The sequence below is a fragment of the Euprymna scolopes genome, chromosome 32 (genome assembly GCF_053919585.1).
Source record: "Euprymna scolopes isolate OS-2025 chromosome 32, ASM5391958v1, whole genome shotgun sequence".
Lineage (NCBI taxonomy): Eukaryota > Metazoa > Mollusca > Cephalopoda > Sepiida > Sepiolidae > Euprymna > Euprymna scolopes.
The window spans coordinates 62,739,942-62,752,227 of NC_136513.1; positions in this window are offsets into that span (position 1 = coordinate 62,739,942).

Here is a 12,286-nt window from a genome sequence, read left to right on the forward strand (position 1 = left end):
GAGTGATGGCCGAGAATGAACCAACCAATAAAAGATGAAAAACAAGTAATAAATATGAGACTAGTAGTCCGAAATAAAAATAAATTAATACATGGAAGATCAGATAATAAATAAAAATGGATTTATAAGATCAAAGAATCCAACCTTGATCGCCCTTCGGGGCCAATGGCGCAGTTGGTATAGACGTTGAATCTCTACAGTTCCAGATTAACATTGTCTGAAGATAGCGGTTTCAATCCCACCCAAAGCGTGCCAGAGGTTAATTGGTCAAAATGTGGTGAGACGATGGCAGTGATGGCCGGGAATGAACAAACCAATAAAAGATGAAAAACAAGTAATAAATATGAGACTAGTAGTCCGAAATAAAAATAAATTAATACATGGAAGATCAGATAATAAATAAAAATGGATTTATAAGATCAAAGAATCCAACCTTGATCGCCCTTCGGGGCCAATGGCGCAGTTGGTATAGACGTTGAATCTCTACAGTTCCAGATGAACATTGTCTGAAGATAGCGGTTTCAATCCCACCCAAAGCGTGCCAGAGGTTAATTGTTCAAAATGTAATGAGACGATGGCAGTGATGGCTGAGAATGAACAAACCAATAAAAGATGAAAATAATAATAAAGAATTGGATTTATAAGATCAAAGAATCCAACCTTGATCGCCCTTCGGGGCCAATGGCGCAGTTGATAGAGACGTTGAATCTCTTCAGTTCCAGATGAACATTGTGTTAAGATAGCGGTTTCAATCCCACCCAAAGCGTGCCAGAGGTTAATTGGTCAAAATGTGGTGAGTGATGGCCGAGAATGAACCAACCAATAAAAGATGAAAAACAAGTAATAAATATGAGACTAGTAGTCCGAAATAAAAATAAATTAATACATGGAAGATCAGATAATAAATAAAAATGGATTTATAAGATCAAAGAATCCAACCTTGATCGCCCTTCGGGGCCAATGGCGCAGTTGGTATAGACGTTGAATCTCTACAGTTCCAGATGAACATTGTCTGAAGATAGCGGTTTCAATCCCATCCAAAGCGTGCCAGAGGTTAATTGGTCAAAATGTAATGAGACGATGGCAGTGATGGCTGAGAATGAACAAACCAATAAAAGATGAAAATAATAATAAAGAATTGGATTTATAAGATCAAAGAATCCAACCTTGATCGCCCTTCGGGGCCAATGGCGCAGTTGATAGAGACGTTGAATCTCTTCAGTTCCAGATGAACATTGTGTTAAGATAGCGGTTTCAATCCCACCCAAAGCGTGCCAGAGGTTAATTGTTCAAAATGTGGTGAGACGATAGCACTTATGACCGAGAATGAACCAACCAATAAAAGATGAAAAACAAGTAATAAATATGAGACTAGTAGTCCGAAATAAAAATAAATTAATACATGGAAGATCAGATAATAAATAAAAATGGATTTATAAGATCAAAGAATCCAACCTTGATCGCCCTTCGGGGCCAATGGCGCAGTTGGTATAGACGTTGAATCTCTACAGTTCCAGATTAACATTGTCTGAAGATAGCGGTTTCAATCCCACCCAAAGCGTGCCAGAGGTTAATTGGTCAAAATGTGGTGAGACGATGGCAGTGATGGCCGGGAATGAACAAACCAATAAAAGATGAAAAACAAGTAATAAATATGAGACTAGTAGTCCGAAATAAAAATAAATTAATACATGGAAGATCAGATAATAAATAAAAATGGATTTATAAGATCAAAGAATCCAACCTTGATCGCCCTTCGGGGCCAATGGCGCAGTTGGTATAGACGTTGAATCTCTACAGTTCCAGATGAACATTGTCTGAAGATAGCGGTTTCAATCCCACCCAAAGCGTGCCAGAGGTTAATTGTTCAAAATGTAATGAGACGATGGCAGTGATGGCTGAGAATGAACAAACCAATAAAAGATGAAAATAATAATAAAGAATTGGATTTATAAGATCAAAGAATCCAACCTTGATCGCCCTTCGGGGCCAATGGCGCAGTTGATAGAGACGTTGAATCTCTTCAGTTCCAGATGAACATTGTGTTAAGATAGCGGTTTCAATCCCACCCAAAGCGTGCCAGAGGTTAATTGGTCAAAATGTGGTGAGTGATGGCCGAGAATGAACCAACCAATAAAAGATGAAAAACAAGTAATAAATATGAGACTAGTAGTCCGAAATAAAAATAAATTAATACATGGAAGATCAGATAATAAATAAAAATGGATTTATAAGATCAAAGAATCCAACCTTGATCGCCCTTCGGGGCCAATGGCGCAGTTGGTATAGACGTTGAATCTCTACAGTTCCAGATGAACATTGTCTGAAGATAGCGGTTTCAATCCCATCCAAAGCGTGCCAGAGGTTAATTGGTCAAAATGTAATGAGACGATGGCAGTGATGGCTGAGAATGAACAAACCAATAAAAGATGAAAATAATAATAAAGAATTGGATTTATAAGATCAAAGAATCCAACCTTGATCGCCCTTCGGGGCCAATGGCGCAGTTGATAGAGACGTTGAATCTCTTCAGTTCCAGATGAACATTGTGTTAAGATAGCGGTTTCAATCCCACCCAAAGCGTGCCAGAGGTTAATTGTTCAAAATGTGGTGAGACGATAGCACTTATGACCGAGAATGAACCAACCAATAAAAGATAAAAAAAAAAAAACAAGTAATAAATATGAGACTAGTAGTCCGAAATAAAAATAAATTTATACATGGAAGATCAGATAATAAATAAAAATGGATTTATAAGATCAAAGAATCCAACCTTGATCGCCCTTCGGGGCCAATGGCGCAGTTGCTATAGACGTTGAATCTCTACAGTTCCAGAGTAACATTGTCTGAAGATAGCGGTTTCAATCCCACCCAAAGCGTGCCAGAGGTTAATTGTTCAAAATGTAATGAGACGATGGCAGTGATGGCTGAGAATGAACAAACCAATAAAAGATGAAAATAATAATAAAGAATTGGATTTATAAGATCAAAGAATCCAACCTTGATCGCCCTTCGGGGCCAATGGCGCAGTTGATAGAGACGTTGAATCTCTTCAGTTCCAGATGAACATTGTGTTAAGATAGCGGTTTCAATCCCACCCAAAGCGTGCCAGAGGTTAATTGTTCAAAATGTGGTGAGACGATAGCACTTATGACCGAGAATGAACCAACCAATAAAAGATAAAAAAAAAAAAAAACAAGTAATAAATATGAGACTAGTAGTCCGAAATAAAAATAAATTTATACATGGAAGATCAGATAATAAATAAAAATGGATTTATAAGATCAAAGAATCCAACCTTGATCGCCCTTCGGGGCCAATGGCGCAGTTGCTATAGACGTTGAATCTCTACAGTTCCAGAGTAACATTGTCTGAAGATAGCGGTTTCAATCCCACCCAAAGCGTGCCAGAGGTTAATTGGTCAAAATGTGGTGAGTGATGGCCGAGAATGAACCAACCAATAAAAGATGAAAAACAAGTAATAAATATGAGACTAGTAGTCCGAAATAAAAATAAATTAATACATGGAAGATCAGATAATAAATAAAAATGGATTTATAAGATCAAAGAATCCAACCTTGATCGCCCTTCGGGGCCAATGGCGCAGTTGGTATAGACGTTGAATCTCTACAGTTCCAGATGAACATTGTCTGAAGATAGCGGTTTCAATCCCACCCAAAGCGTGCCAGAGGTTAATTGGTCAAAATGTAATGAGACGATGGCAGTGATGGCTGAGAATGAACAAACCAATAAAAGATGAAAATAATAATAAAGAATTGGATTTATAAGATCAAAGAATCCAACCTTGATCGCCCTTCGGGGCCAATGGCGCAGTTGGTATAGACGTTGAATCTCTACAGTTCCAGATGAACATTGTCTGAAGATAGCGGTTTCAATCCCACCCAAAGCGTGCCAGAGGTTAATTGGTCAAAATGTGGTGAGTGATGGCTGAGAATGAACAAACCAATAAAAGATGAAAATAATAATAAAGAATTGGATTTATAAGATCAAAGAATCCAACCTTGATCGCCCTTCGGGGCCAATGGCGCAGTTGATAGAGACGTTGAATCTCTTCAGTTCCAGATGAACATTGTGTTAAGATAGCGGTTTCAATCCCACCCAAAGCGTGCCAGAGGTTAATTGTTCAAAATGTGGTGAGACGATAGCACTTATGACCGAGAATGAACCAACCAATAAAAGATAAAAAAAAAAAAAACAAGTAATAAATATGAGACTAGTAGTCCGAAATAAAAATAAATTTATACATGGAAGATCAGATAATAAATAAAAATGGATTTATAAGATCAAAGAATCCAACCTTGATCGCCCTTCGGGGCCAATGGCGCAGTTGCTATAGACGTTGAATCTCTACAGTTCCAGAGTAACATTGTCTGAAGATAGCGGTTTCAATCCCACCCAAAGCGTGCCAGAGGTTAATTGGTCAAAATGTGGTGAGTGATGGCCGAGAATGAACCAACCAATAAAAGATGAAAAACAAGTAATAAATATGAGACTAGTAGTCCGAAATAAAAATAAATTAATACATGGAAGATCAGATAATAAATAAAAATGGATTTATAAGATCAAAGAATCCAACCTTGATCGCCCTTCGGGGCCAATGGCGCAGTTGGTATAGACGTTGAATCTCTACAGTTCCAGATGAACATTGTCTGAAGATAGCGGTTTCAATCCCACCCAAAGCGTGCCAGAGGTTAATTGGTCAAAATGTAATGAGACGATGGCAGTGATGGCTGAGAATGAACAAACCAATAAAAGATGAAAATAATAATAAAGAATTGGATTTATAAGATCAAAGAATCCAACCTTGATCGCCCTTCGGGGCCAATGGCGCAGTTGGTATAGACGTTGAATCTCTACAGTTCCAGATGAACATTGTCTGAAGATAGCGGTTTCAATCCCACCCAAAGCGTGCCAGAGGTTAATTGGTCAAAATGTGGTGAGTGATGGCCGAGAATGAACCAACCAATAAAAGATGAAAAACAAGTAATAAATATGAGACTAGTAGTCCGAAATAAAAATAAATTAATACATGGAAGATCAGATAATAAATAAAAATGGATTTATAAGATCAAAGAATCCAACCTTGATCGCCCTTCGGGGCCAATGGCGCAGTTGGTATAGACGTTGAATCTCTACAGTTCCAGAGTAACATTGTCTGAAGATAGCGGTTTCAATCCCACCCAAAGCGTGCCAGAGGTTAATTGTTCAAAATGTAATGAGACGATGGCAGTGATGGCTGAGAATGAACAAACCAATAAAAGATGAAAATAATAATAAAGAATTGGATTTATAAGATCAAAGAATCCAACCTTGATCGCCCTTCGGGGCCAATGGCGCAGTTGATAGAGACGTTGAATCTCTTCAGTTCCAGATGAACATTGTGTTAAGATAGCGGTTTCAATCCCACCCAAAGCGTGCCAGAGGTTAATTGTTCAAAATGTGGTGAGACGATAGCACTTATGACCGAGAATGAACCAACCAATAAAAGATAAAAAAAAAAAAACAAGTAATAAATATGAGACTAGTAGTCCGAAATAAAAATAAATTAATACATGGAAGATCAGATAATAAATAAAAATGGCTTTATAAGATCAAAGAATCCAACCTTGATCGCCCTTCGGGGCCAATGGCGCAGTTGGTATAGACGTTGAATCTCTACAGTTCCAGATGAACATTGTCTGAAGATAGCGGTTTCAATCCCACCCAAAGCGTGCCAGAGGTTAATTGGTCAAAATGTGGTGAGTGATGGCCGAGAATGAACCAACCAATAAAAGATGAAAAACAAGTAATAAATATGAGACTAGTAGTCCGAAATAAAAATAAATTAATACATGGAAGATCAGATAATAAATAAAAATGGATTTATAAGATCAAAGAATCCAACCTTGATCGCCCTTCGGGGCCAATGGCGCAGTTGGTATAGACGTTGAATCTCTACAGTTCCAGAGTAACATTGTCTGAAGATAGCGGTTTCAATCCCACCCAAAGCGTGCCAGAGGTTAATTGTTCAAAATGTAATGAGACGATGGCAGTGATGGCTGAGAATGAACAAACCAATAAAAGATGAAAATAATAATAAAGAATTGGATTTATAAGATCAAAGAATCCAACCTTGATCGCCCTTCGGGGCCAATGGCGCAGTTGATAGAGACGTTGAATCTCTTCAGTTCCAGATGAACATTGTGTTAAGATAGCGGTTTCAATCCCACCCAAAGCGTGCCAGAGGTTAATTGTTCAAAATGTGGTGAGACGATAGCACTTATGACCGAGAATGAACCAACCAATAAAAGATAAAAAAAAAAAAAACAAGTAATAAATATGAGACTAGTAGTCCGAAATAAAAATAAATTTATACATGGAAGATCAGATAATAAATAAAAATGGATTTATAAGATCAAAGAATCCAACCTTGATCGCCCTTCGGGGCCAATGGCGCAGTTGCTATAGACGTTGAATCTCTACAGTTCCAGAGTAACATTGTCTGAAGATAGCGGTTTCAATCCCACCCAAAGCGTGCCAGAGGTTAATTGTTCAAAATGTAATGAGACGATGGCAGTGATGGCTGAGAATGAACAAACCAATAAAAGATGAAAATAATAATAAAGAATTGGATTTATAAGATCAAAGAATCCAACCTTGATCGCCCTTCGGGGCCAATGGCGCAGTTGATAGAGACGTTGAATCTCTTCAGTTCCAGATGAACATTGTGTTAAGATAGCGGTTTCAATCCCACCCAAAGCGTGCCAGAGGTTAATTGTTCAAAATGTGGTGAGACGATAGCACTTATGACCGAGAATGAACCAACCAATAAAAGATGAAAAACAAGTAATAAATATGAGACTAGTAGTCCGAAATAAAAATAAATTAATACATGGAAGATCAGATAATAAATAAAAATGGATTTATAAGATCAAAGAATCCAACCTTGATCGCCCTTCGGGGCCAATGGCGCAGTTGGTATAGACGTTGAATCTCTACAGTTCCAGATTAACATTGTCTGAAGATAGCGGTTTCAATCCCACCCAAAGCGTGCCAGAGGTTAATTGGTCAAAATGTGGTGAGACGATGGCAGTGATGGCCGGGAATGAACAAACCAATAAAAGATGAAAAACAAGTAATAAATATGAGACTAGTAGTCCGAAATAAAAATAAATTAATACATGGAAGATCAGATAATAAATAAAAATGGATTTATAAGATCAAAGAATCCAACCTTGATCGCCCTTCGGGGCCAATGGCGCAGTTGGTATAGACGTTGAATCTCTACAGTTCCAGATGAACATTGTCTGAAGATAGCGGTTTCAATCCCACCCAAAGCGTGCCAGAGGTTAATTGTTCAAAATGTAATGAGACGATGGCAGTGATGGCTGAGAATGAACAAACCAATAAAAGATGAAAATAATAATAAAGAATTGGATTTATAAGATCAAAGAATCCAACCTTGATCGCCCTTCGGGGCCAATGGCGCAGTTGATAGAGACGTTGAATCTCTTCAGTTCCAGATGAACATTGTGTTAAGATAGCGGTTTCAATCCCACCCAAAGCGTGCCAGAGGTTAATTGGTCAAAATGTGGTGAGTGATGGCCGAGAATGAACCAACCAATAAAAGATGAAAAACAAGTAATAAATATGAGACTAGTAGTCCGAAATAAAAATAAATTAATACATGGAAGATCAGATAATAAATAAAAATGGATTTATAAGATCAAAGAATCCAACCTTGATCGCCCTTCGGGGCCAATGGCGCAGTTGGTATAGACGTTGAATCTCTACAGTTCCAGATGAACATTGTCTGAAGATAGCGGTTTCAATCCCATCCAAAGCGTGCCAGAGGTTAATTGGTCAAAATGTAATGAGACGATGGCAGTGATGGCTGAGAATGAACAAACCAATAAAAGATGAAAATAATAATAAAGAATTGGATTTATAAGATCAAAGAATCCAACCTTGATCGCCCTTCGGGGCCAATGGCGCAGTTGATAGAGACGTTGAATCTCTTCAGTTCCAGATGAACATTGTGTTAAGATAGCGGTTTCAATCCCACCCAAAGCGTGCCAGAGGTTAATTGTTCAAAATGTGGTGAGACGATAGCACTTATGACCGAGAATGAACCAACCAATAAAAGATAAAAAAAAAAAAACAAGTAATAAATATGAGACTAGTAGTCCGAAATAAAAATAAATTTATACATGGAAGATCAGATAATAAATAAAAATGGATTTATAAGATCAAAGAATCCAACCTTGATCGCCCTTCGGGGCCAATGGCGCAGTTGCTATAGACGTTGAATCTCTACAGTTCCAGAGTAACATTGTCTGAAGATAGCGGTTTCAATCCCACCCAAAGCGTGCCAGAGGTTAATTGTTCAAAATGTAATGAGACGATGGCAGTGATGGCTGAGAATGAACAAACCAATAAAAGATGAAAATAATAATAAAGAATTGGATTTATAAGATCAAAGAATCCAACCTTGATCGCCCTTCGGGGCCAATGGCGCAGTTGATAGAGACGTTGAATCTCTTCAGTTCCAGATGAACATTGTGTTAAGATAGCGGTTTCAATCCCACCCAAAGCGTGCCAGAGGTTAATTGTTCAAAATGTGGTGAGACGATAGCACTTATGACCGAGAATGAACCAACCAATAAAAGATAAAAAAAAAAAAAAACAAGTAATAAATATGAGACTAGTAGTCCGAAATAAAAATAAATTTATACATGGAAGATAAGATAATAAATAAAAATGGATTTATAAGATCAAAGAATCCAACCTTGATCGCCCTTCGGGGCCAATGGCGCAGTTGCTATAGACGTTGAATCTCTACAGTTCCAGAGTAACATTGTCTGAAGATAGCGGTTTCAATCCCACCCAAAGCGTGCCAGAGGTTAATTGGTCAAAATGTGGTGAGTGATGGCCGAGAATGAACCAACCAATAAAAGATGAAAAACAAGTAATAAATATGAGACTAGTAGTCCGAAATAAAAATAAATTAATACATGGAAGATCAGATAATAAATAAAAATGGATTTATAAGATCAAAGAATCCAACCTTGATCGCCCTTCGGGGCCAATGGCGCAGTTGGTATAGACGTTGAATCTCTACAGTTCCAGATGAACATTGTCTGAAGATAGCGGTTTCAATCCCACCCAAAGCGTGCCAGAGGTTAATTGGTCAAAATGTAATGAGACGATGGCAGTGATGGCTGAGAATGAACAAACCAATAAAAGATGAAAATAATAATAAAGAATTGGATTTATAAGATCAAAGAATCCAACCTTGATCGCCCTTCGGGGCCAATGGCGCAGTTGGTATAGACGTTGAATCTCTACAGTTCCAGATGAACATTGTCTGAAGATAGCGGTTTCAATCCCACCCAAAGCGTGCCAGAGGTTAATTGGTCAAAATGTGGTGAGTGATGGCCGAGAATGAACCAACCAATAAAAGATGAAAAACAAGTAATAAATATGAGACTAGTAGTCCGAAATAAAAATAAATTAATACATGGAAGATCAGATAATAAATAAAAATGGATTTATAAGATCAAAGAATCCAACCTTGATCGCCCTTCGGGGCCAATGGCGCAGTTGGTATAGACGTTGAATCTCTACAGTTCCAGAGTAACATTGTCTGAAGATAGCGGTTTCAATCCCACCCAAAGCGTGCCAGAGGTTAATTGTTCAAAATGTAATGAGACGATGGCAGTGATGGCTGAGAATGAACAAACCAATAAAAGATGAAAATAATAATAAAGAATTGGATTTATAAGATCAAAGAATCCAACCTTGATCGCCCTTCGGGGCCAATGGCGCAGTTGATAGAGACGTTGAATCTCTTCAGTTCCAGATGAACATTGTGTTAAGATAGCGGTTTCAATCCCACCCAAAGCGTGCCAGAGGTTAATTGTTCAAAATGTGGTGAGACGATAGCACTTATGACCGAGAATGAACCAACCAATAAAAGATAAAAAAAAAAAAAACAAGTAATAAATATGAGACTAGTAGTCCGAAATAAAAATAAATTAATACATGGAAGATCAGATAATAAATAAAAATGGCTTTATAAGATCAAAGAATCCAACCTTGATCGCCCTTCGGGGCCAATGGCGCAGTTGGTATAGACGTTGAATCTCTACAGTTCCAGATGAACATTGTCTGAAGATAGCGGTTTCAATCCCACCCAAAGCGTGCCAGAGGTTAATTGGTCAAAATGTGGTGAGTGATGGCCGAGAATGAACCAACCAATAAAAGATGAAAAACAAGTAATAAATATGAGACTAGTAGTCCGAAATAAAAATAAATTAATACATGGAAGATCAGATAATAAATAAAAATGGATTTATAAGATCAAAGAATCCAACCTTGATCGCCCTTCGGGGCCAATGGCGCAGTTGGTATAGACGTTGAATCTCTACAGTTCCAGAGTAACATTGTCTGAAGATAGCGGTTTCAATCCCACCCAAAGCGTGCCAGAGGTTAATTGTTCAAAATGTAATGAGACGATGGCAGTGATGGCTGAGAATGAACAAACCAATAAAAGATGAAAATAATAATAAAGAATTGGATTTATAAGATCAAAGAATCCAACCTTGATCGCCCTTCGGGGCCAATGGCGCAGTTGATAGAGACGTTGAATCTCTTCAGTTCCAGATGAACATTGTGTTAAGATAGCGGTTTCAATCCCACCCAAAGCGTGCCAGAGGTTAATTGTTCAAAATGTGGTGAGACGATAGCACTTATGACCGAGAATGAACCAACCAATAAAAGATGAAAAACAAGTAATAAATATGAGACTAGTAGTCAGAAATAAAAATAAATTAATACATGGAAGATCAGATAATAAATAAAAATGGATTTATAAGATCAAAGAATCCAACCTTGATCGCCCTTCGGGGCCAATGGCGCAGTTGGTATAGACGTTGAATCTCTACAGTTCCAGATGAACATTGTCTGAAGATAGCGGTTTCAATCCCACCCAAAGCGTGCCAGAGGTTAATTGGTCAAAATGTAATGAGACGATGGCAGTGATGGCTGAGAATGAACAAACCAATAAAAGATGAAAATAATAATAAAGAATTGGATTTATAAGATCAAAGAATCCAACCTTGATCGCCCTTCGGGGCCAATGGCGCAGTTGATAGAGACGTTGAATCTCTTCAGTTCCAGATGAACATTGTGTTAAGATAGCGGTTTCAATCCCACCCAAAGCGTGCCAGAGGTTAATTGGTCAAAATGTGGTGAGTGATGGCCGAGAATGAACCAACCAATAAAAGATGAAAAACAAGTAATAAATATGAGACTAGTAGTCCGAAATAAAAATAAATTAATACATGGAAGATCAGATAATAAATAAAAATGGATTTATAAGATCAAAGAATCCAACCTTGATCGCCCTTCGGGGCGCAGTTGGTATAGACGTTGAATCTCTACAGTTCCAGATTAACATTGTCTGAAGATAGCGGTTTCAATCCCACCCAAAGCGTGCCAGAGGTTAATTGGTCAAAATGTAATGAGACGATGGCAGTGATGGCTGAGAATGAACAAACCAATAATTGATGAAAATAATAATAAAGAATTGGATTTATAAGATCAAAGAATCCAACCTTGATCGCCCTTCGGGGCCAATGGCGCAGTTGATAGAGACGTTGAATCTCTTCAGTTCCAGATGAACATTGTGTTAAGATAGCGGTTTCAATCCCACCCAAAGCGTGCCAGAGGTTAATTGGTCAAAATGTGGTGAGTGATGGCCGAGAATGAACCAACCAATAAAAGATGAAAAACAAGTAATAAATATGAGACTAGTAGTCCGAAATAAAAATAAATTTATACATGGAAGATCAGATAATAAATAAAAATGGATTTATAAGATCAAAGAATCCAACCTTGATCGCCCTTCGGGGCGCAGTTGGTATAGACGTTGAATCTCTACAGTTCCAGATTAACATTGTCTGAAGATAGCTGTTTCATTCCCACCCAAAGCGTGCCAGAGGTTAATTGGTCAAAATGTGGTGAGACGATGGCAGTGATGGCCGGGAATGAACAAACCAATAAAAGATGAAAAACAAGTAATAAATATGAGACTAGTAGTCCGAAATAAAAATAAATTAATACATGGAAGATCAGATAATAAATAAAAATGGATTTATAAGATCAAAGAATCCAACCTTGATCGCCCTTCGGGGCCAATGGCGCAGTTGGTATAGACGTTGAATCTCTACAGTTCCAGAGTAACATTGTCTGAAGATAGCGGTTTCAATCCCACCCAAAGCGT